Source organism: Falco punctatus, assembly GCF_963210335.1.
Source record: "Falco punctatus genome assembly, chromosome: 1".
Lineage (NCBI taxonomy): Eukaryota > Metazoa > Chordata > Aves > Falconiformes > Falconidae > Falco > Falco punctatus.
The window spans coordinates 41,780,094-41,803,561 of NC_137580.1; the positions used below are offsets into that span (position 1 = coordinate 41,780,094).

Consider the following 23,468-nt stretch of genomic DNA (forward strand, 5'->3'; position numbering starts at 1 on the left):
ATTTATTAAAACAAAAAAACAAACAACGAATCAAACAAATAAAAAACCACAAAGGAAGAAAAAGAAAAGAAAGAAGAAGGGGAAAAAAAAAAAAAACCACAAAAGAGTTTGTACCCATTAGTTTCTAAGAGCTTCCCTGAAATAGTTTGGGCGTAACACTTAAAGTTGCATTTCAAATACAAAAAAACTTAGCTGAATACATTACATTTTGGTTCATATGGTTAATAAGAATTCAGCTGATGGAAATAGTCTTTCTCTCTCTGTCTCCCTGCTAGTTCTTCAGTATTTTTCCTAGTTTATAAAGTATGTGGAAATTACATTACTTCATGAGGGTGTTTCTGTAGAAGCCATTACAAGACTTGTCACAATGTAACTATCACTTGATGTTGGAAAGGAGGAAACTATTTTTAGAGAGAAAGCAAATGATGAAGTATTGTCTGATTTCTGCATTTGTTTTCAACTCTGAGTCCCAGTGACAGGATTCAAGCTGAAGGGTTGATCTGCAATTGAAGATGTGTAAAGGTATCTCTTACTGTAATATTCAAGCAGTGATTCCTTCAGGGCTTTTTTGGTATTTTTCTGAGTCTTTCTGGCTGATTGTTATTCCCAAAGTCTGAGTTGAATGAAAGAACGGCAGGATATTGCGTTTGAGTCTGGAAAATATGAAGGAGGAACAACAGATACTTTAAAAAATAATACATCTGATACTAATACTTTGTCACTTTAAAATTGTCTACATAACCTGAGGTATTATTTCTTACCTGGGTTAGGGTGCAAATAAATCTTTTTTTTTTTAGGAAAAAAAACCCCAACTAAACAATCTTTTTACTACAAATACATTTTCCCATTGTTTATTTATAATACTTCTCATTGAAATGTATGAGAAGTTCTCTGTCTTTTTTATTTATTTATTTTTTCTTATAGAATTTAGTGCTATCTAGCTTCTAGCTCTTGATAGAGGAAAAATGTGTGTAGAAAGGAATTGCTGAAAAGCAGTTATTTTAGACAAACTAGATTTTCTGTCCATTTCTGAAAGATTAAATGAGGCTTGTGGTCTGTCATGCTTGATGGGAGAATGAATCCTGATCTGCACTTTTGAAAGAACCTGTATATATAATAAACATGTTCTCTGTTTTGTCAGTAGTCCGTATGATGAGGTATTCTGCAACTTGCTTTTTGCTCATCTCACCTATGGCTCATGCCTGTCCAACAGAAAACTTTCAGTATGATGGTTGGAAGACTTATATTCAGCAAGTCACTGAAGCTGTTGCCTGAAAACTCTATCTTGTTATTAAAAAAAATATTCATGATCTGTTTTGAATTGCTTGTTATATTTGGAAGCAACTTCAATTTTAATTCATGTTCGCAGTGGTTATCCTAAGAAATACATCATGCTAAATGTCAATACCCTAACACTAGCTTTTTCAGACCCTTTTCAAATCCGTTAATTATCTTTCAGCTCTCAGAGAATTTAGCTTCTGAAAGACATTAAAGTTCCTTTTCTAAAATGATTTAATCCACTTCTGATGGAAAAAAAAAAAAAAAGATGTTGTACAGGATCTCAAAGAGCTGTTATACAATAAGTAGTGTCAGGGGTTCCAAAATCCGGTAGTGAGGCTGGTGCAGCTCCCCAGGTCCAAGGCTGAGCATGTATTCCCAGTAGGCATATGCAGCTCATACTTACATACATACACAGGTTACCACTACCATCAGACACTCCACATTCATTATTCTATGATTCTATGAAACACTGGCACAGGTTGCCCATAGAGTTGGTAGATGGCCCATCCCTGGAAATGCTCAAGGCCAGGTTGGACGGGGCTCTGAGCAACCTGATCGCATTGAAGGTGTCCCTGCTTTTGGCAGGGGGGTTGGACTAGATGGCCTTTAAAGGTCCCTTCAACCCAAACTATTCTATGATTCTGTGAAACAAACCCAAAAGCACAAATCTTATCCTCTTCCCCTCTGTGGTTGATTAGCATTGAAGATGTTAGAAATATCTTTATTCATATGTATAATGTAGATCACTTCAGTAGCTGGGTTTAGCATCACAGTCAGTCCCACAGCTGGCCCCTGCATCCTGGTCTCCCCAGTCGCCCCACTCTCAAAGACACACACGGACACAAACACATGGAAGCAGATGCCTCAGTCAACCTCTAGGTGCTGTGGACTAGAGCTGGAAAATCAGAAATCTGGCCCAAGGCTTGGCCAGACAAATTCACTGACCAGCCGTTGGTTCACATACAGCTGGCCCCTTTATCCTCTTATGCCTCCATTTTTCCATGCTTGTCCATCCCCAAATCATTTTGGTCCTTCCTTTTGCCTACCTTTGGTTCCTTCTCTAAACATCCTGTTACAAGTCTTGTGCAGTCCTAGAATGTTCTTGCCCTACATCCCATTATGTGTCCTGTATCCTTGAACAGGAAGCTAAAACCAGAGGAAAATGAAATGCGGACAGGTGCTTTTCTGTACATAATTTTCCTTAATGGTTGAGGCCTTTGGGGAGATCTTGAACTGATGATATTTCTGGTTCTTGGTAAAGTCAGCTGACTGAGAGCCTCTGCTTATTCTCTGCACCAATTTCAAAAGGTTTATTTCTGTTAAGCCTTGGCTGGAGCTTTTTTAGTATTAATTTCACTTTTCAATATTTTGTTGAAGCTCATGTTAGTTTAAATTTATGAAAACACCTTACGTCTGCCAGTTAAGTTTGTTATAAAGGGTAGCTGGTATTTGATATATTGGCCAAATATGACAGTTTGAGACAAATTTTACAAAAGCATAGTGATATATGTTTGAAAAGTAATATAAATTAATATAGTAGGTGATTTTTCCTTTTTCATACTTGTCTTTCTTAAAGATTTTATTACTATCATGACTGTAGCAGTGAAGAATGAAATTGCTTTAGAATGTCGTTTTTTCATAGTTGTCAAAAATTATGTTATACTCACAAATTGAAAGTTATAGTGTTTCTTCTAGAAATATTTGACTTCTCAAATCAGATCCTAAAATTACCACTTGATATTTTAGAAGCATATTTCTGTTAAGGTGTTAAACAGGTGTTATTTGAGAAAGGATTGCAGAATACACCATAGTTAAAAAAAAATATTAAGGGATTGTAACTAGGGCATATTTTTCAGTAAATATTTTACTCCACCATCCATTGTGGTGTAGTATTAGTATGCATGAAATTTATGAATTCAGATCAAATTTAGAAAACAGTTTCACTAGGATTTAAAAGAAATAATAAAATAAGTTCTTACACATTGGAAGAGGCCCCTGTAGGCAGTTATCTTGCCCTTTTCTGTTTTCCAGCAGTAATTCTAAAACTGGGTACACTTAGTCCACGGTTAGTAATCCCTGGCAGTATTAAATGTATTGTCTGTTCAATTACATTTTGAGATAACAGTGAACAGTGTTCTGCAAGATTTTCCTGCATGCGTGAAATCTGTATTTAAGTCATCTATGTGTATAATTCAAACCAGAGATTTGAATTGAAGCGTCTGATCCCTCAGAAGAATGCTGTTACTGTGAAGCTGTAGAGCACCATGGGATGAACATCTTGGTCTCTCCTTTTGAAGCTGTGCTAATTTATGTGCTAGTGAAGCATCATCTGGATCACAGCTGAGTGTTTGAAATCACTATTGATTCATTGGACAGAAATTCTGAACTGAATTTCTTCTTGTTCAACCCAACATTAAAAAAAAAAGTTTAATTCATGCTTCGAACTGGAAAATCAGTTATTTTAGTGTGTCAGATCAAAAGTATTTGGAAGGAGATTCCTTTCATCTTGGCAATGGAGTAACTTCAGATGACTGGCTGTAGTGCCCTCTAAAACTTATATCACCAATGATAGAAGTTTTTAACAGAGCAAAGGTAAGAAGAGTTTCACCAGCTGTCTAATGTAGCGAGGCATACGGCAAAACGGGGGGAGATCTGAGGTGATGCAGAGACTTTGTCTTGGGTGTTTAAACAGGGAAGTGGCCTGTCGAAGGCAGAAAGTCAAGGAGATGGGCTTGAGATTTGGTCGTTATGCTTCAGTCACATTGCTTTGAATGAAGAGCTGATGGACAATATGGGTTGTGTTGTAAAGCCAAGGGAAGGACAAGTTTCCTTCTGCACCAGCACCACTATCCTGTCCTGTTGCCTCCACCTCTCCAGTCCTTCCCCCCTCGCTGTGCTGAATGATGAATTTTAACTTTCAAAAGCTGTAACTGGAAAACCTCAAGTGATTTTGTAATGATTAAGCAAAAAAAAGTTTACTGACAAACTTATACAAAACTTTTTCATTCTGTTAAGTAAGTGTTGTAAATGAAGGGGTAAAAAATATTTTCAATTTAAAAAAGCAGGGTTTTCTTTGTCCAGAATGAAATTGTATGTAATGCTGTAATTCACCTAAAAAGTGGGCACCTTGGGTTCTGATCTGTGTTACCACGATTATTTCTGCTACTTACTCAGTTACATTTAACGAGCAACATAGAAGCAGTCCTTGGAGCAATAAATCTTATCTGGGAGTCTTACTTGCACCCTCCTTGGACTTCCTCCTTGCCTAAAGTATGTCTCCTTCTGTGTTATTTATTTTTGACTGCATTTTCCGTGGCAGTCATCAAACTTTATAAGCAGTTGTGAAGAAGCTTCATTCTCCCATACAGAATAGGTTTTAATTTTGGATATGGTTTCAGAAGGTGGTAGTCGATGAGAAAAGTAATAAAAATGACAGTGTGAGAATTTGAAATACACTTCCTAATATTTGAATCCTAAAAGGTACTTCATCAACATACAGAATACTTTATTTATTGTCTTCCCATTTACCATTTTGAACTGTCTTTGAAGTACATTTTTCACATGTTACAAAGGCCAGTGTTATGAGTAATATTTTATATCCCCTCACTTTATAAAATGTTTTAATCAAATAACACATGCTGCTTTCCTCTGAGAAATGTCTAATTTTACTGTTCTGATTGCTAGCTATCTTGTTCTCTCTCATTTTAGTTCCTTTATCAGAGATTAATACTCTTTAGGTCTGCAAGAAACAGCTGCTGTTTATATATAAAAGCTGGAGTAGGAGACCATTCTGTAGTGCCTATGGTATTTAGAATTATTTTTGTAACTACTAAAAATACAAGTCTGGACTCTCCACTGATTTTGATTTGTGATGTTTGCAAATCTCTTTCATCCATAATTTTTCCAAATTTGACTTTCAGAGCTGTGCTTGACTTTTTTATTTGTTTGGTTTAGTTGCAGATAAATCAGTTTATAACCTCTGTTTATATTATTATGTGATTTCTACAGTATTTAATGAAACATGTTGTTTTTCTTCACAAAAATGTTCCAACCATATCTTCCTTTCACCTGGTTCTTATGGACCCTATGGTTTTAAATCACTTTTAATTTTATTACTTTATGTTGTTGTTTTATGGCTAACTTGCTAGATATCATTGTCCACAAACATGTGACTGAATTAAGCTACTGTTCAGTTAATATATTTTCCTCTGGCTGAAACTGTTTCTGTTTTATACTTTCATTTTTCCTTTATCGTGCTCTTTCCCAGTTTTTGGAGAAGTAAGATTCCCATCCTCGGAGAAGTGAGGCAGGGGCCAGCAGACCTGCCTGGGGCTAGCAGGGGGCAGAGCTGGGCCTGTGGAGGAGCCGGGCTGACAGAGCCCCGGGGGCAGCAGCCCAGGGGCTGAGTGCTCCGGGCAGGCCGAGCGATCCAAGCAGGTGTGTGCTGGCTGGGGAGCTGGCCTTACGCTGAGCCAGGGAGGGTTATATTGGGTGTGAGGGAACCTGTCTGCACCGAAAGGGCTGTCAGGCGCTGAACAGGCTGCCTGGGGATGGGAGGGAGGCACCATCCCTGGGGGTGTTCAAAAAACATGTAGCTGTGGTGCTTGGGGACAAGGTTTAGTGGTAGCCTTGGTAGTGCTGAGTTAATGGTTGGACTCAATGGTCTTAAAGGGTTTTTTCAACCAGAACAATTCTATCATTCCCTCTTGCTTCTACATCTGAGAACACTTTCTGTGCAGAAAAACTATTTTTTCTGAGTATGTATAGCTAATAGAAAAATCTACTGTCAAGCATTAGAACTGTCCTTTCTAGACACCTGGGCATGGTAGAAATTATGTGGAGTTTATAGTATAACATTGAGGGGCAGGGAGGAGGAAGAGAGGTCGAAATTCCTTATGGATGCTATATGCTAGAAAATTAAAAGAAAGTTTCAAAGTCAGAGGAATGAGTTTCTGGAATAACACAGACATAGGAATAACAGAGGCAGAAGGAGGTGAGGCAGTTGTATGATAAATCTGTCAGTTGATGATGAATACTGGAAAACTGTATGCTGTGATTGCAGTGGAAGCATGTAGGTAGACATGATGATCTATGAATCCTTCTAGCCCTATGTTCCTGTACAGAGCATAATCTGGTTGAATGTTAAGGTTTATATGTGGCACTTACAAAGTATTTTTGGCTCATTTGTAATTCTGTCCAATGAATCATAGAATCATAGAATAGTTTGCATTGGAAGGGACCTCTACATGTCATTTATTCCAGCCTCCCTGCAATAAGCAGGGGCATCTTCAACTACATAAGGTTCTCAGAGCCCCATCCACCCTGGCCTTCAATATTTCCAGGGATGGGGCACCTACCACCTCTCTGGGCAACCTGTGCCAGTGTTTCACTGCCCTCATCATAAGAAAATTTTTTTCCTTATATCTAGTCTGAATCTACTTTCTTTTACTTTGAAACCATTACTAGTTGTCCTATTGCAGCAAACCCTATGAAGAAACCTGTCCCATTCTTTCTTATGAGCCCACCTGAAATATTGAAAGGCTACAATATGGTCTTCCCAGAGCCTTCTCTCCAGGCTGAGCAAGCCCAGCTCTCAGCCTTTCCTCACAGCAGAGGTGTTCCACCCCTCTGATCTTTTTTGTGGCCCTCCTGTGGACCCACTCCAACAGTTCCATGTTTTTCATGTACTGAGGATTACAGAGCTGGATAAAGTATTTTCACAAGTGTGGAATAGAGGGGGTAGTATGATGTCCCTTGACTTGCCGACTCATGTGCAGCTTTTCATCCACCAGCACCTGAAAGTTGTTCTCATCAGAAGTTCTCTGAATCTTCTCAAACCCCAGCCTGTATTGATACCAGGGATTGCCCTGACCCAGGTGTAGGATGTTGTACTTAGCCTTGTTGAACCTCATGAGTTTCACATGAGCCCACTTCTCAAGCTTATTCAGGGCCCTCAGATGTGTTAACTGCACCACTTGGTATGGTGTTGTGTGGAAGCTTGCTGAGGGTGCATTTGATGTCACTGTCTGTGCCATTGTTGAAGATCTTAAACAGTACTAGTCCCAGCATGGACCCTTGAGGGACACCACTCATCACTGATCTCCATGTGGACATTGACCTATTGACTGCTACCCTCTGATTTCTTGAGGCTGCATGGTAGGACAAACATTTTATTTTCTTTGTTTGTTTGTCTTCATTTCTACTTTCCTTTCCCCATTTCACTTTTTTTTTTTCTTTTTTCCCTCTGCACGTTGCCTATGATTTTCCTGACTAATCTAATCTCTATTTTGTGTTTGCCTTAGTGAGTACTAAAGATGTGTGATTTGGGGATTATTTTTTGCAATTCAGTATGAAATGGAAATACTCAATTACTCTAAATATGCTAGTTTAAGTAGCAGAGATACTTTAGCTAGGCTAGCATAGAAATCTGTATGTACTAACAGACTTGCTGAAAAGTCCATCAAATAGATGCAGCTGTTGATTATTCCTGAAAGTTAAGCAGTTTTTACACCTCTTGTGTTTCTTAATAAACTTCTATAGTGACACCTATATAGAGAGCTCTTGCTAATGATTATTTCTTTGTGTTCTTGCTAAAAGATAGCGATAATCATATATTGTTTATGAACCTTTTATTATACAAAACATACTGATCTGCTTTTCTGTGTGTTGGTGGGGGCCTGTAGGTCGGCTTTGTGTTTTGATCTCTGCACCACAGTGTAATTTCACAGTATGAAGGTCAGGTATCTCTTTATCTCTCTGCACAGAAGCTTTTGCATTTTTTATACATTAATGGAATGAGTATATTTATATAAGGGGCTATGATGTTATATTAACACCTGTGCGTTATATGAATTCTGATTGAAACTGGCAATAAAGTATGAGGATATTAAAATGTTACCAAGTCAAGTTTAGATGAAAGATTGCTATAGTCTTTGAAAATTACCTTTTAATGTAATTCCCAATTTTGGAAAGATGGGCTTAATTTTCATTTGGGCATGATTTTAGAAATCCTTGACAAGTTCTTCTATGGTGTAAGAATAACTGCATTGGGTTTCAAATATAGGTTACCATAAATACTATGGGAATAGACAGTAAAAATGAAATAATTTAATTCTTTAAAAGTAAATTCTGTCTCCTGCTTTATGTAAAACCTGCAAGTGCTCTTTGTATTCTTTGTTGTCATCTTGCTCTTATCTTTTTGTGTTGTAAATCTATACCATAGATGTTCTCTGTGCTGGTAACACTCCTTGGTGTACTTTTCTCCTCTCTTATGCTAACCTGTACTGAAGTACCTTTTTCAAATGTTGTATTTAAATTTTACCTGGTATTTTTCTGCCTTGGCCAAAACCCCCTGAATTGTCTAATATTAACATGCCTGTTCTGTTAATCCCAGTCAGGGTGTTGCAGAAAGGTGTGTTTTGGGTTTTTTTTTTAGTTGTTTTTGTTTTACTTTTAGCTGTGTTTGTTCCCCAGGTTTTTAATAATGATGTTAAGAATATGGTGTATGCCTCTACCATTTTCATAATCTGCCCATATGCTTTATCTCAGGGTCATCAGAAAGCTGGGTGATTGGCAGCAGCAATACCTCTTGTTATATTAATCCCCAAGCTATGGGGTGCTTGGACATGTGCTCTGTTCAGAGCCAGGTGGTCCCTGCTTCTCTTACTGCTTCTGTCAAGTCATTCATGCATAGGAACTAAGTATCAGAAAAAGCATAAATTAGCAGGGATATAAAAGTGACCCCTTAAAACAGTTAGTGAGCGGATCAATCCCCTAAACTGATCAGTCTCATCATTAGTCCTACCCACCTCCTCACAGTGGTTCCCTATGAGTTGACAGTAACTTGCTGGTCCTTCTGTTCTCAGGAGCTCATTGGGAATTTTTTATAAATTTATTAAGAAAACGTGGCTTCCTGGAAAATACCAACCCTTTGAAATGGAAGTGTATCTCAAAAAAATATCAAATTCAGCCAAGTTTTTCACTGGCTAATTTTTTTTTTGGTGTGATAATAAAGAATGATGGAACTGATTCTAATTATGATTTTAAACTTAGCTCACAGTGCCTAGGGCTTAGATATAATCTGATTGCTATCTTGCTTGGCTGTACAGTATTTGTAACCCTCTTCAAGCCCCAGACTGAAAGTAATATCCAGAACGATGGAATCCGTCTGCCTAATGGAGAATGCCATAGTAGTTTTCTTAGCGCGCTTCCTTTCCTGTTAGAAAAGTGTGTGTGTTTTTCAAATATTGTTCCTTTCTATACCTGATAGGTTTCACACATATTTATTAATCACAATTGTCTTTACAGTTCATACATTGTTATGCAGAAACCCATTAAATGATTAAATTCAAGAATTGAATTGCTAGGAGTCACAGAAAAAGATTTTTCTTTGTCATTTAAATTCGCTTTAGTCCTTTTGTTACAATAATTATTTTAATATATTTACTATGCACAGTTCACCAAAAAGACAACAACTTTTCCTAGCAACTGCCACTGTAGTTATTTGAATAGTTTTGTCTTGCTTATGTGATGACATACTCATTTGAATGTGCTTCTTGTTTCAGTTCTGCAGCTATCTGGTAAAGAATGAAAAGCTTATTTTTAATTGGATATCTCAAATTTCTAGAGTAAGCATGGAAGCTGTGGAAAAACTACTAGCTGAACAAAGAAACAACAGGCTTCCTGCAGCGCTGAATCAATGTGTCCCGGTATCTTGCTGCATGGCAGAAATCTGTTTTGCTGGTAGCTGGAAGACAGCCTTGCCACTTTCAGTAGCTGAACTACCCCAACAAGCACACTCAGGTTTCCTTGGAAGGGTTATTATATTATTGTGTTCACTCCCAGCTGAGTATGAGAGCAAACTAGCTTGTGTACAGCCTTGGGCAATTGGGTTTATCAGGACACTGGACCAAAGTAAGGAGAGAGCCAATTTGGCAACACAGACACTAATGGAGATAAAAAGAAACATTTTCCGCATCTTCTGTGGAACATCAAAGTTCAGCTGTGTGGCTTTTGCCAGGATACAAATAAGGCCATGTTAGAAATCAGTTGTTTGAATTGTTTTAAATGTTCTTCTGTATTTATTGGTATCTTAAGAGGTCTAGTGTGTTTTCACGTTCCCTGTCACCAACCACAGTGCTGAACATCTAAAATGATCATGTTGATGTTCATGAACTCTGCAGTTCAGTGAAGGCTAATCACTTGTTTGGTTTATCCCTGAAGGATGTTAAACTGCAGAGTAGGTGAGAGCTGCAGACAAAGAGGGATTAGAAATGGTAATGTATTCTCACATCCAAAACAATTTATTTTTGAATTGAAATCTAATTAATGTTTTATTGTACCTAAGTGTATCAGTGATGTTTCAAATGAACCATTAATCTGACTATTAATTAGAAAAGTTGTCTCTAAAATGTAACATTTGTGAAATAATTGGTTTAGATTGCCATAGATATGTAACTAAATATCTTAAAGTTCTGTATTACTGGTATTTTATTGTCCCTTAGGAAACAAGTAGCTGGGTTAATTAAAATTACATATTTTAATGATCTATGTAGAGAATAATACGGTATGCTATTGGATCTAAATGTGAATATTGAATCGAAAATGTGTACTAGCTTTAAGGATATGCACCGTGCTTTTAAACACATAGTGATTCATCTTCCATCACTCTATCTAAAGGTCAAATGTAAAGTGATTCAAATGTAAGTGAAGTGGATTGCCTGTATAAACAATTCCAGAGAGATGCGGATCTATAGCTGAAATGAAATGTGAAAACTACAGGCCAGATCATATATGGACTTTCTGGCCTTGAAATATATTAATACAATGAGAAGTGGTCATTCTTCCACAGAGAAGAGAACAAAATCCCAAGTGCAAGTCAAAGAGGAATGAGTTTAGGTGAAATAGTAGTAAAGATTTAGAAGTATTAGGAAAGGGGAGATGAAGATTTAACAGCCATTCATGGGAAGCTTTAGAAATTCTGAATAGCATTTTTAATGCATATTTATGTTAAGTATACAGCATTCTTCAGTATGAAAATACTCTACAAATTACTTTCCAAATTTTAACAAATGTCTATACAGTGTCAAATAGAGATTACTGTTGAATTTAACTATTTTCAGTAATTGAGAATGGATTTTAAAGTACTGTAAACAAAATGTTTTAAGGTATGGACTGAATAATCAGTATGATTGTATGGGTAGGAGGAATATAAACAATGAGAAACCAACTGTCAAACACCAGATTTAGTTCATTATTCCTGAATCAGAAACTGGACTGTTGGCAAGTATACTGGAATGGACAGTAGGTGGTCCTACTCTGTATTTGGTGAATTGTTAGACAAGTCCAAAGGGGATAAAATTGCAGATCTTTACATCCTGAAGGGTTTGGGTTTGTTTGTTTTAATAATGAGACAGCATCCATGAGGAAAGGATTAAAAACCTGCTTACGTTATTTGATATACACCCTGTTAGCAATTATGGGTTATTCAGCTCTATCATATTATCATTTAGTATCATAACATTGTTCTATATGGAATCTGCAACTCAGTTTGGGTCTATACATTATTATAATTCAGAATAGCTTCATAACAACGCTTTTGCTCTAATTACAAGGAGAGCACTCTAAAATACTTTAATTAGGTCATGGATCAGTTGTCACATCTTTTTAATCTTGGGCACATAAAACAAGAGACAGAACCTAAAAGAGATGGATTAATTAGACCACAGCTTTATTAATTTCTTCCATTTGAGAACTGCTCAGGAATAGTACATACAGTCAGGCTGTCATTATTTCCTTAATTATTTCCAGGTGTTTGGAGTATTGTCAGCAACCTTTACTGATCATAGCTTGTTCTCTAGATTGCAGCTTTGTGCCCACCATCTTCTGTCTCTTAAAAAACACTTAAAGGCTTTGGAAAAATAGCAATTTCCTCAGCATATTAACTGTTAAGTGCTTTAGTCCGTTCCTTTCTTCATAGGTAGATGCTTACCTTGAAGTCTGCTTATGGTTCCAAAAGTTCCAGTAGCCCAGCACAGCATGTTTGTGCACTGTTACAAAACAAGTGCCAGTAATCAACCTTGGCACCTCTCAGCCATGCCTTTACTCCTTTTCCCTGTATGCCATCCCCAGCTACTTCCACTAGGCTAAGATAGGAATTGCTTTTTCAAAGATATGGATCAGGAGGTACTTTCTTTACCCATGATAAGTCTATTCAATGATTTCCATATCAAATGGTGTATAAAAATTGACAGCTTTTTATGTGTGCCTATGAAGTGTATCTCTACAGGGCCTTATTTGTAAACTACATGGAATCAAATTCATAGTTTGTTATTTAAATGCTATACATTTTATGGTTCTTTTTCAATGTGTGTTCAGCCCATCATGTTGGCTTTCGCATATGTCTGAAAACAGTTCAGTTTGATGAGCAAGTAGAAAATGGGTAATTTTTTGTCTGGTTAGGTTTCTGCCAGCTTATAGAAAACCGGTTTACCATACTGGGAAGTGCCCACCAGAGCTGACATAGTGAAGACAGCAGGAGTGTGTATGTGTGTGTTGGGCAAAGGGAACAATTATTGCTGCTTCCCACTTTGGTTGAGGAAAGTACCTTCTTTTAGACAGGATTCTTGTTCTGTATCCGTAAAACAAAGTGATTGTGCCTTTAGTTTTCAAGAAACTGAAAATTATATATTAGTCCTGAGGAAGCCATGATCAAACTATTTGTTTTGCTTTTGTCACTACTGTTACATGTTATGTGATTGCATCTGAAGACAAGAGGTGGTAAGATCCATGGAGCTGATCGTTTTGACCTCCAGTGTTAAGAACTTGTATGGTTTGGGTCTTGTTCCTGCACCTTTATGGTACCAGCTGTAGCGCATGCTCCTGAAGTTGTTTAATATCTGGAGGAAGGAGAGATTTCACAGAATCACAGAGGCAGGAAGGGTCCTCTAGAGATAGTGTAGTTCAACACCCTTCCTTAAAGCAGGGTCAGCTAGAGCAGGTTGCTCAGGGCTGTGTCCAGTCACATTTTGGATACCTCAACTGATGGAGACTCCCCAACCCCTCTGGGAAGCCTATTCTGGTTTTCAATCACTCTCACAATAAAAATAAATAACGATAATTAAAAAATCAAATATCCATTTCAATTTATGTCATTGCCTATTCTCCTTTTATTAGATATCACTGAGAGGAGCCTTGTTCTTCATTCCTTCCTGTCAGATATTTGTGTGCATGGATAAGATCTCCCCGAGCTCTCCATCTCTCTCAGCCTGTCCTCATATGACAGATACTGTAATCCCTTAATTGTATAGTGGCCCTTTGTTGGTTTTTGACCCAGAATGCCCATGTCTCTCTTCTACTGGAGAACCCAGAACTGGACACAGCACTCCAGGCGTGGGCTCACCTGTTTGGAATAGAGAATGATCACCTTCCCATTGTTGCTGGCAACACTGTTCCTAATGCAGCCCAGGGTGCTGTTAACCTTTGTTGCAAGGGTGCATTGCTAGTTCATGTTCATTTTATTATGCACCAGGATCCTGTCTTTCGGCTTGATGGCCCTTGTCATGTGCTAATGCCTGGGGTTACTCCTGCCCAGTCACAGCACTTTATATTTCCCATTATTGGGTCTCATTAAGTTTCAGTTTGCCTATTTCTCTGGGGTGTTGGGATCCTTCTGAATGGCAGCACAATCAGCTGGTATATCAGCCACCACTCCAAGTCTTGTATCATTGGAAAACTTGCTCTCTGTCCCATCATACACGTCACTGATGAAGAGGTTAAGCAGTCTTGGCTCCAGTATTAGCCCATGGGATACTCCACTAGTGACTTGCCTCCAGCTGAACTTGATGCCATTGATCACAAGCTAGACCAGAAGTCTGGCCAGCTTTCAATGCATCTCACTATCCGCTTGGCAAGCTCACAGTTCATCATTTTGTCTGTGAAGATATTACAGGGGTTAGTGTGAAAAGTCTTACTAAAGTCAAGATAAGCAACTTGATGTGGCACTTACGGACATGGTTTAGTGGTGGACTTGGCAATGTTAGGTTTATGGTTAGACTTCATGATCTTAAAGGTCTTTTCCTACCTAAATAATCAAATTTTATAACATTCCCCATTCTCCTTGTGTTCAAAGTCAGGTTGGACAGAACTCTGAGCAACCAGATCTAGTGAAAGATGTCCCTGCCTACGGCAGGGGGCTTGGACTACATTATTTTTAAAGGTTCCTTGCAACCCGAATCATGCTATGATTCCCCTTGCCATCTCATTGGAGTTCCCTTTGTAAGTTAATACTGACTATCCCAGATTACCTTCCTTTCCTTCATAAATTTGGAAATGGCTTCCAAGAGTATTTACTCCATCTTTTTTACAGCGATTGAAGTGAGACTGACTGGCCTGTAGATCTCCGGTTCTAGTTTGTTTCCATTCTCAAAGAAAGCAATGGCATTTGTTTTCTTCCAGTCTTTAGGAAGCTACCCCAATCAATCACCACGACCTTTCAAAGATAATTGAGATTGAACTGGGGCAGCTCCCTTGGCATCTGTGGGTGCACTCCATTAGGGCTCATGGACATCAGGGGTCACGGGCTCATGTACAGTGTGTTGCCGTGGAAGACTTTTAGCCTCACTTTTGGAGGAAACATTTCTTTACTGTGCTGAGATTGTTAGATTCAAAGTAAAGGTGATTCTGAACAGCTGTACCTTCAAGGGCTCATTAGATCGCTTTAGGATTTGTGTTACAGAGAAAGCTGTTTTTCCAGTGTTTCTCTACAAATTGTCCCTCTTTCCTTTGAGGGACTTTCCTCAGTTTTAGAGTTCTGCTTTCCATTTAATGTTTTGAACATGTTAAAACAGTTGTGGCTGTCCAGGGAAGTGGTGGAGTCACCATCCCTGGAGGTACTTAAAAAACCTGTACGTGCAGTGTTTTAGGGACAGTTTAGTGGTGGCCTCGGCAGTGCTGGATTAACGGTTGGACTTGATATTAAAGGTCTTTTCCAAACTAAATGATTTTTTGGTTCTATAACTTAGGCATGTGCAGTCTATTTAAATGTTCCCTAATGAAGTGTAAGCCTGACTGCCTGCCGCCTTTCCCACTGCTCTCAGGAGCTTCAGATTCCCAAAGAGAAGTCTTACCAGTAAGGGCTTGTTATTTAACCATTTTATTGGTTTTGTAAATGTTACTAATATGTTACTCCACTTAATGTGGCCATACTGATATTTTTAAACAGCTTTTTGTCAGAATAGTTGTTTGTAAATCAAGTGCTATGGAAGCTCACATTTATTAAATGGTTAGTTTTTGTCAGTTACATCTGCAGGTTGTCTATTTTTTTGAAAAAAAATAATCATATAATAATCCTTTAATTTCTCTTTAATATACATGCATAGATATGTATATATATTTTTTTGTGTGTATCTGTCTTAAGAACATCATGGAATACTTACACATTCATGTTGTTTATTAACTTTTTCCCTAGATACTGATATAATAAAAATGTTTTCTTTTCAATTAAAAATAGGAAGCAATCAGCCTTATACTTTTTGGAAATACATTCAGAAAATATAAAATTTCTGAATGTATGTTTGTGTGTGTGTATAAAGGTTTTGAATATGTATCTTTATGTATATAAAATTAGAGCAAACTATGTATAAATTTGTTGATTTTATCTGGTCTTCTTTCCCCACTCTTATGCTGATTTTCACTTTCAATATGTAGTAATTACTTAACGCCTTTCCAGTTGTTTGGGGCCTTATTCCATTGTAAGACTTAATGACGAGAAGCAGAAATCTGAATAGGATTCAGCATGAGATATGCAGTGAATTGTACGTTCCTTTAGCCCTTTTGCCATACATTTTTTGGAATGTTCATCTTTTGGGTTGTACTGAATCATTCAGAATTTTGGTGATCTTTACAATCATCTGTTGATAGTTCTTTGCAGAAGTTAAGCTTGTAGTACTTGAATTACCTTACACAGATTACCAGGGGACTTGTATGTGTATGTGATTCTGGTTAAATAAATCTTTGACTACTCGTATATAAGTGCCTGAATTTAATATACAAAATGAAATTACATCTTGTATTGAGAATCTAAGGGAAAAGGGTTTTTTTGAGCATCAGGTTTAAGACTCCTTTCCTAGGTGCTGTAATTTTATTACAAGAAAGTGATTGAGTATGACTCAATCTAATCTTGCATTACCCCTCAAGGAAGGATAGATAGAGTAGGTCTGTCAGTTAAATAGTATCAGAGCAAGCCAGCTGGTTTGATAGTGATGTTGAGAGATAATAGGTGTAGGTGTGAACCTTCTCAAACTGATGAGATCTCAGAACCTAAATAATAACTTTGAACACATCTTCTAGTTATTGCTCAAGCCCAGAAAAGTGCCTTGTTGTGTGGCTGTTGTCAGATTCACAGAATCAGAGAATGGTTGAGGTTGGAAGGGATGCCTGGAGGTCACCTGGTCCACCCCCCCTGCTCAGGCAGAGCCACCCAGAGCCAGTTGCCCAGGACCACACCCAGACAGATTTTTAATCTCTCCAAAGAAAACAACTCCAAAACCTCCCTGGGCAACCTGTGCCAATGCTTGGTCACCCTCACAGTAAAAAAGTGGGGTTTGATCTTCAGAGGGACCCTCCTGTGTCTCAGTTTGTGCCCATGGTGTCTGGTCCTGCCACTGGGTACTACTGGCAAGAGCCTGGCTCTGTCCTCTTGGCACCCTCCCTGCAGGTGTTTATTGGTAGCTGTGCTACTGGTAATCATTAGAATTCAGAAATGAAGCTGAATTTCACTGTTAGGTTTTATGTTGTTGGTGGTTTCTTTGGGGTGGGTTTTTTTGTTGTTTGGTTGTTTTTTGTTTTCATTTGGGGTTTTGGTTTTGTTTTCTTCCTTTTTTTTTTTTGTTTTTTAAATGATAAACATTTCCTATGTGGTTAATAGGGGATTTCTCCTCTGAATATTCTATGTTTTCTAAATCACTTTTAACCCAACTAAGACTCATCATTTACAAAATGTAAATTAAATGCACACTCTTTTCTCAAAGCAAGGTGCCAAGGAATTTGTGTATGGCTCTTAATAAGAAAGTGGCTGAATCTGTATGTCTCACAAAACAGGTATACAAATCCTGCAAGGTATCAGGTGAAGTATTACTCATAGCTGCAACTGATATGACCTAGAAAACTGCAGTTCTAATCAGATGTATTTCAGAAACATAATTGTTTCATAGGGCTGCTGTAATCAATACAGGAATGGATATTCTATGCAATAAGAGGAGTCTGAAGGCATTAATCTGTCATGGCTCATTGCAAAAATGCATGAAGCAAAAAAAGGGACAATAGGAAGCACAGTGGAGGAAGGATACTTACTTAAATGGAAGGACAAATGGGGCATGAGAAGGAATGGCTATAAATTATCTAATAGTACAGTCAGTATGGCAATTAAATTGTCTCTAATGAAAAAAACCTGTCAGATTCTGGAGTTAGTTTGGAATGAGTTTCCTACTTCCAGTAGGATTAATTGGGGTTAAATGTCTGAGCTGTTTCTAAGATGGAAGCTTGATAAGTTTATGAGTGTAGTTATTATCATACTAAAATTATTATTAATTATATTGTGACATGACTGTCTGCAGTGGCAAGGAAGCAGACCTGGTGACTCAAGATGTCTGTGCTGCTTGCATTGACCTAATTTTCACTGAAAGTAATTTAATATAGATTACAGAATAACTTGAAATTAATTTGGAAATAAATGGATAACTGGAAGTAGGGTTGACTTTTTCCAGATAAAAAGGTTTCTCTGAAAAATAATTTGAGTAGCTGTAGCTCCAACATTACCTTTGGCCTAAGGTTTGATACCATTGCTGTACAAAGATAAAAATATGTTAATTAGCACTGAGATAGACTTCCTCCTCCGTAACCCCTAGTTTTCTAGGTTATTAGATCTTAAATTGGGAACTAGTAGTTCTTTATTAAACAACCTGCTATGAACTTCTATATTAATACTTTTTTGATTTGCTGAGTTTTTATGCGTATTAAGTACCTGCTGCTTAATTATTTCAGAGAAGATTTATTTCACCTAACTTGAGCTTTCTAAGCTTAAATAACTAATCCAAACATTTTAATCCTCTTTTTGACTCTCCATATATTTTTCCCTCTGTCCAGCAGTGTTGATTTTCAAATATATTTGCTACTGCTATCTCCGTGGGTAGTCAAACCTAAGAAGAAAATTTTCCAGCTTGTTTTCCTGGTGCGCTGGCAAATTATCAAATACTATTTCCTTCTTTCATAGTTCAATATTATTTTTTTTTTTTAATCTGAAGCTACAGACTGGTTATTTGACAGAAAATGGTAAAAAATCCTCAGGACCAAAATGGAAGTTAAATATTTTGCAAGCATCCTCTTCCACAATCCAAAGCTTTCTTTGGCTGCCATTTCATTCTGGATATACCTGGAGTTCATGTACCTTCACATACAAAAGTGTTGCTGCTGCATGCTCAGAATCACTTCCATCTCATCTGCATCCAACTTAGAACTTATATGAGAGAAAACCTTCCTGGGCTTTTCACACAGTTGTATGCATCCCCTTGGGTTCAAATCAGCTACATAGGTTCTAAGTGCATGCTGTATCAAACTTTCTAAAAAAAGCTGTGATAGTTGTTTTTCTTTAAAAAGTAACTGAAAGGGAGGTGATGCTTTCCCAATTCATACACTGATTAGATGAATCCAGTCTTCCATAGTTGGATCACATTACCAGATTAGGAAATTCAAATCTAACCCTTGCCAACATCCTAGACTCTGAGCTATTATGTGGTGCTCTCAGCCTCTCCTTTTACTTAGAATATTTTGAGTTACTGACTCAATAATAATAATAACAATAGAAAGATTTGTGGAAATTTAATTCCCAATTTTTAGCACCCTCTCAGTCATGAGTTGTTGATAAATTTTTCCAATACCTGCTTGAATTAAAATACGTGTCAGAAAATTCTTTATGGCTTCAGAATTCCTTGCTCCTGGTTTCAGTGTTTTTTTGGGCACATGGGTAAAATGCAAAGGAACATAGGTACAGCGATCTTTGGTCCTCTGCAGAAACCTTATGGTTTCTCTGCAGAGACCAGGTACCTAGATGCTGAGCAACACAACATTTAAGCATGTTTAGATTTATTTTTTTTCTGTTTATCTGACAATGGTCATTTGTTCATTGTCTCTTAAGAAATCTTTTGAGAGTTTCGGTAACCTTACAGAAATCCAAGAAAAGTATGCAGCCTTAGAAATGAGCATTTTTCTACTGAAATTAGCTATTATCAGCTTATCATCCAAGATACACTGCACACAAATTATAGTAAGTACACACAGTCATAATGGTAATATAATAAGGAAAAGAGTTCTGATGGGAATTATCCACTGTGACTGTCTTAAGTCTCTCCCTCACTATTTGCCTGACCTTATGGGAAGTTATGCCATCTGGGATTTTTATTTTTTTTAATGCTGTTATAATGGTCTTAAAAGAATGTAAATGTGCTTTGATTTCACATTATAAGTACTTTCTTCCTGAGTTTCTATGCTGGAGACAAACAGGATTTATTTTTTATTTTTTAATAATAAATTTAATAATTTTGGAATAATATAAAATCTCCTTTGAAATTATGTTTGCTCCTTTTTCAAACTGATTTCCCAGGGAAATAAGGCTTGTATAATTGTTGATCTGTTGACAATTCCTAGTATATTTAAATTACTGTCCAGTTTCAACCTATGCATAAAAATCTCAACATAATTTAAAAAATAATTAAAAAAAGAAATCAAGAAGGGAAGAAGAAAACAAAATAAAACCTCAGACTTGTGTTCACACCAAGACCAAGACAGGTAAAATTCCACATTGTCTTTGCCACTAGCTGGCTGGTAGGGCAATGTGTGTGTTGTCCTGGCAAGGCAGAGTACATGCTATTTCTCTCTCATTGAAAGTGTCATGGAGAAAATACGGAGTGGGTTTTCAGGTAGTATAGTAGCAGAATAGGTGAAAATGAACACGAACCTATTAATTCATCTGCGGAGGCACAAAGTATTCTATGAATTAATTTGTGGTTTGAAAAGAAGATTGTAACAGCCAAGCTGAAATACAGAATCTTTTGAAAGTTTAAGATACATTTAGAGAATGCTGATTTATTTTTTTTTTAAAAAAAACAGCTTGCATACAGAGCTTTCTTTTGGCAAAGGGTAACAGTACAAAACTAAGTCAGTAGCTTGTCTTACAAATGAGTTTTTGTTTGTCATAGCCACAGTGTAATTCCAAGTAATATATAGATGGGATTGTGCTCCATAGATAGGCTGGGTTATTTGAAATACTTTTAACAAGTCTATAGAGCAGAACACAATACCTTTTGGAGATACCCAAGCTAGTTAGTAAAGCTGCATAACAGCAGGGCAGCCCTACGCAGCTACACTAGCTTGGATCTTGAGTCATCAGTGTGGCACAATCTAACCTAATTAGTGCTGGCTCTGAGCAAGACTCATCAGCTGGTACATGACAGGGTGCAGATACAGCTGAGTTGTTCCTGTCTGTGGAGACAGTGAGCGCCTAGGATTTGGGTTTAGAGGTTTCTATACTGGGTCGTTTTCCATAGTCTTTTGACGTGCTTTAAAATACACAGCCATGTTTTTCTCATAATAACATCTCTGAATTTCTATTTTTAATGTATATTTTTTTTCCTGTTTCTTGCATTGTGAAGGAAGATGATGCATTTTCAGTTCATTATTTTTCTGCTGACACTGTTAAGTAAGGTGGTGTAATCACCCATTTCCTACAAGCATAAAGTTAGATAGCAAGTGATGCATGTTTTCCCTGTTGCTTAGAATAACATGCTACTAGTTTGTATCAGCTCTTAAAGATTGGGGCTTACTCAAAACCATTCTAATAGCCTTCTTGAATTAGTGAACTTTTTGGAGGCCTCAGCATTTAATATTCAGTTCTTCATTCTGGTCAATTCATTCTTGATGTTCTCATCACAATTAGGAGTCAGTTGGCTTTGACTTCTGTTGTTACAACAAATGCTTACAGTATATTTATTAGTATATATATTCAGATTTTTGTTTTAGTTACAGGTCCAGGTTCCTGTTCCTACATCTAGAACCATACTGTTTTACGAGTAACTTTTGAACTACAAATGCATCATTCTGTTTTTTTAATGATTATTGAAAAAAAAATAATTAATGTGTCTGGAATTGTTTTGGAAAATTATGGACTGATATATGTTCTACATTTCTGTGTGGTCTGTGTTCTATATTACTGCTTTTCTGGTGGTTACAAAAAAAGAAACATCCTGTGGCACAACGCCCTTCGTCGTCTTCTGTGAGTCATATATGAAAGGAAAAGATATGTGCCATTCCTTTTCAGTTACCACTGCATTAAACTATTAGTTTATTTGATTTCCAGAGGTGTGCTGTTTATTTTTGATTTGCTAAGTCTTTCTTACATATCAGAATTTACCTGATTTCCTTGTGATGTTCACCACGTTTGCCTGTAATTTAATGTAATGTTTCCTTTTTGGTTGAGCTTCATGTTCTGTGTTGGCTTAAAATAAGTTATCAAATCGCTGAAAGACGGTTATGATTTAAAAATAAATAAATTATGGGCAATGATGCAATTTATTCCTTGTGAATATGGCGGGGTGGAATTGTTCCTACTTTCTGATTTCAAGGTCTTTGCCATTGGTATCTTGCCTACTTCTCTGAATGCACTGCACTGTCCCTGGCTCACCCTTTCCAATCCGATATTTCCCTCAGTTTCTCCCTGTTCTCCTTTTCCTACTATATTCTAACTTATTCTGTTCCATAACAAGCACTATTTCCTATAGTAGTTGAAAGCTGTTAGATTTCATCTTTACAAAAAGAATAGAAGCCCTTTCAGTGCTGGGAGCATTAAGAAAGAATGAAAAGTACTTGGTGCTTTTTAGCAGATGGAAGTATTAGTAAATTTCATCCTTTAAAATCTTGATTTAGTTACCAAGTACCATGTTGAATAAGATGTTTGTTGCTGGAATTGAAGAGGAATAATGTGTTGAGGCACCAGCATGTTTCACTTGTATCACAAGACAGTTGCGCTGTCCAGGAAGATGCAGCAATAGGGATATCTGGGTGGTTTGGGATGGTGAATAGGTAGAGTCGGTAGAGGACATTGGGTGGTAAAATCACAGCAGTGATGGTCATAAAGGGAACCATGAGGGTCCCCAGGGCTGAGTGCCGGGCCCTGCCCCTGGGTCACACCAGCCCCTGGCAGCTGCGGGCTGGGGGCAGGGGGCTGGGAACTGCCCGGCGGGACAGGGCCCGGGGGGGCTGGGCGGCAGCGGCTGGGCATGAGCCCCCAGCGTGCCCAGGTGGCCCAGGAGGCCAGCGGTGTCCCGGCTGGTGTCCGAAACGGTGTGGCCGGCAGGGCCGGGGCAGCGCCCGTCCCCCTGCCCTGGGCACCGGTGGGGCTGCCCCGCGGGGCCTGGGCTCAGCGTTGGGCCCCTCACGGCCAGACAGACACTGAGGGGCTGGAGCATGTCCAGAGCCGGGCAGGGGCTGGGGCAGGGGCTGGGGCACCAGCCTGGGGGGGCGGGGGGGTCAGCCTGGAGAGAAGGGGGCTGGGGGGACCCGGTGGCTCTGCAACGGCCTGGCAGGAGGCTGTAGCCAGGGGGGTCGGTCTCTGCTCCCCAGGAACCAGCGACAGGACGAGAGCAAACGGCCTCACGTTGCGCCAGGGGAGGGTGAGATTGGGTGTGAGGGAACATTCTGCACCGAAAGGGCTGCCAGGCGCTGGCACAGGCTGCCCGGGGGCAGGCGGGAGCCACTGTCCCTGGAGGTGTTCAAAAACCATGTAGCTGTGGCACTTGGGGAGATGGTTTAGTGGTGGCCTTGACAGTGCTACGTTAACGGTTGGACTCGATGGTCTTAAAGGTCTTATCCAACCTAAACAATTCTATGATTCTATGATTGGGTGAGCGGGGGGAGGAAATTAATAGGAGTGATAGCTCTTCCAGGTGGATGAGAGCAGAGTGAGTATCTGAGCAAGGGGGCAAGGACTGAGGAGCAGAAGCGAGCAGTTTGAAGGCAGAATTGTAGAGAGGTACAGTTAGGCTAATACAGCTGGAGTGCTATGTCCCATCCTCCCTACTAGTGCATGTGAGCTATCTATTTCTGTAACACACGCTGCTGGTTTTCTTATGCTGTGCTGG

General features: G+C 38.4%; 1 protein-coding gene across 2 annotated transcripts in view; it reads left to right on the forward strand.

Annotated features, from left to right (window-relative positions):
- CTNNA2 (catenin alpha 2) overlaps positions 1 to 23,468 on the forward strand; it is a 557,331-nt gene that overhangs the window by 152,776 nt on the left and 381,087 nt on the right. The window lies entirely within an intron of this gene.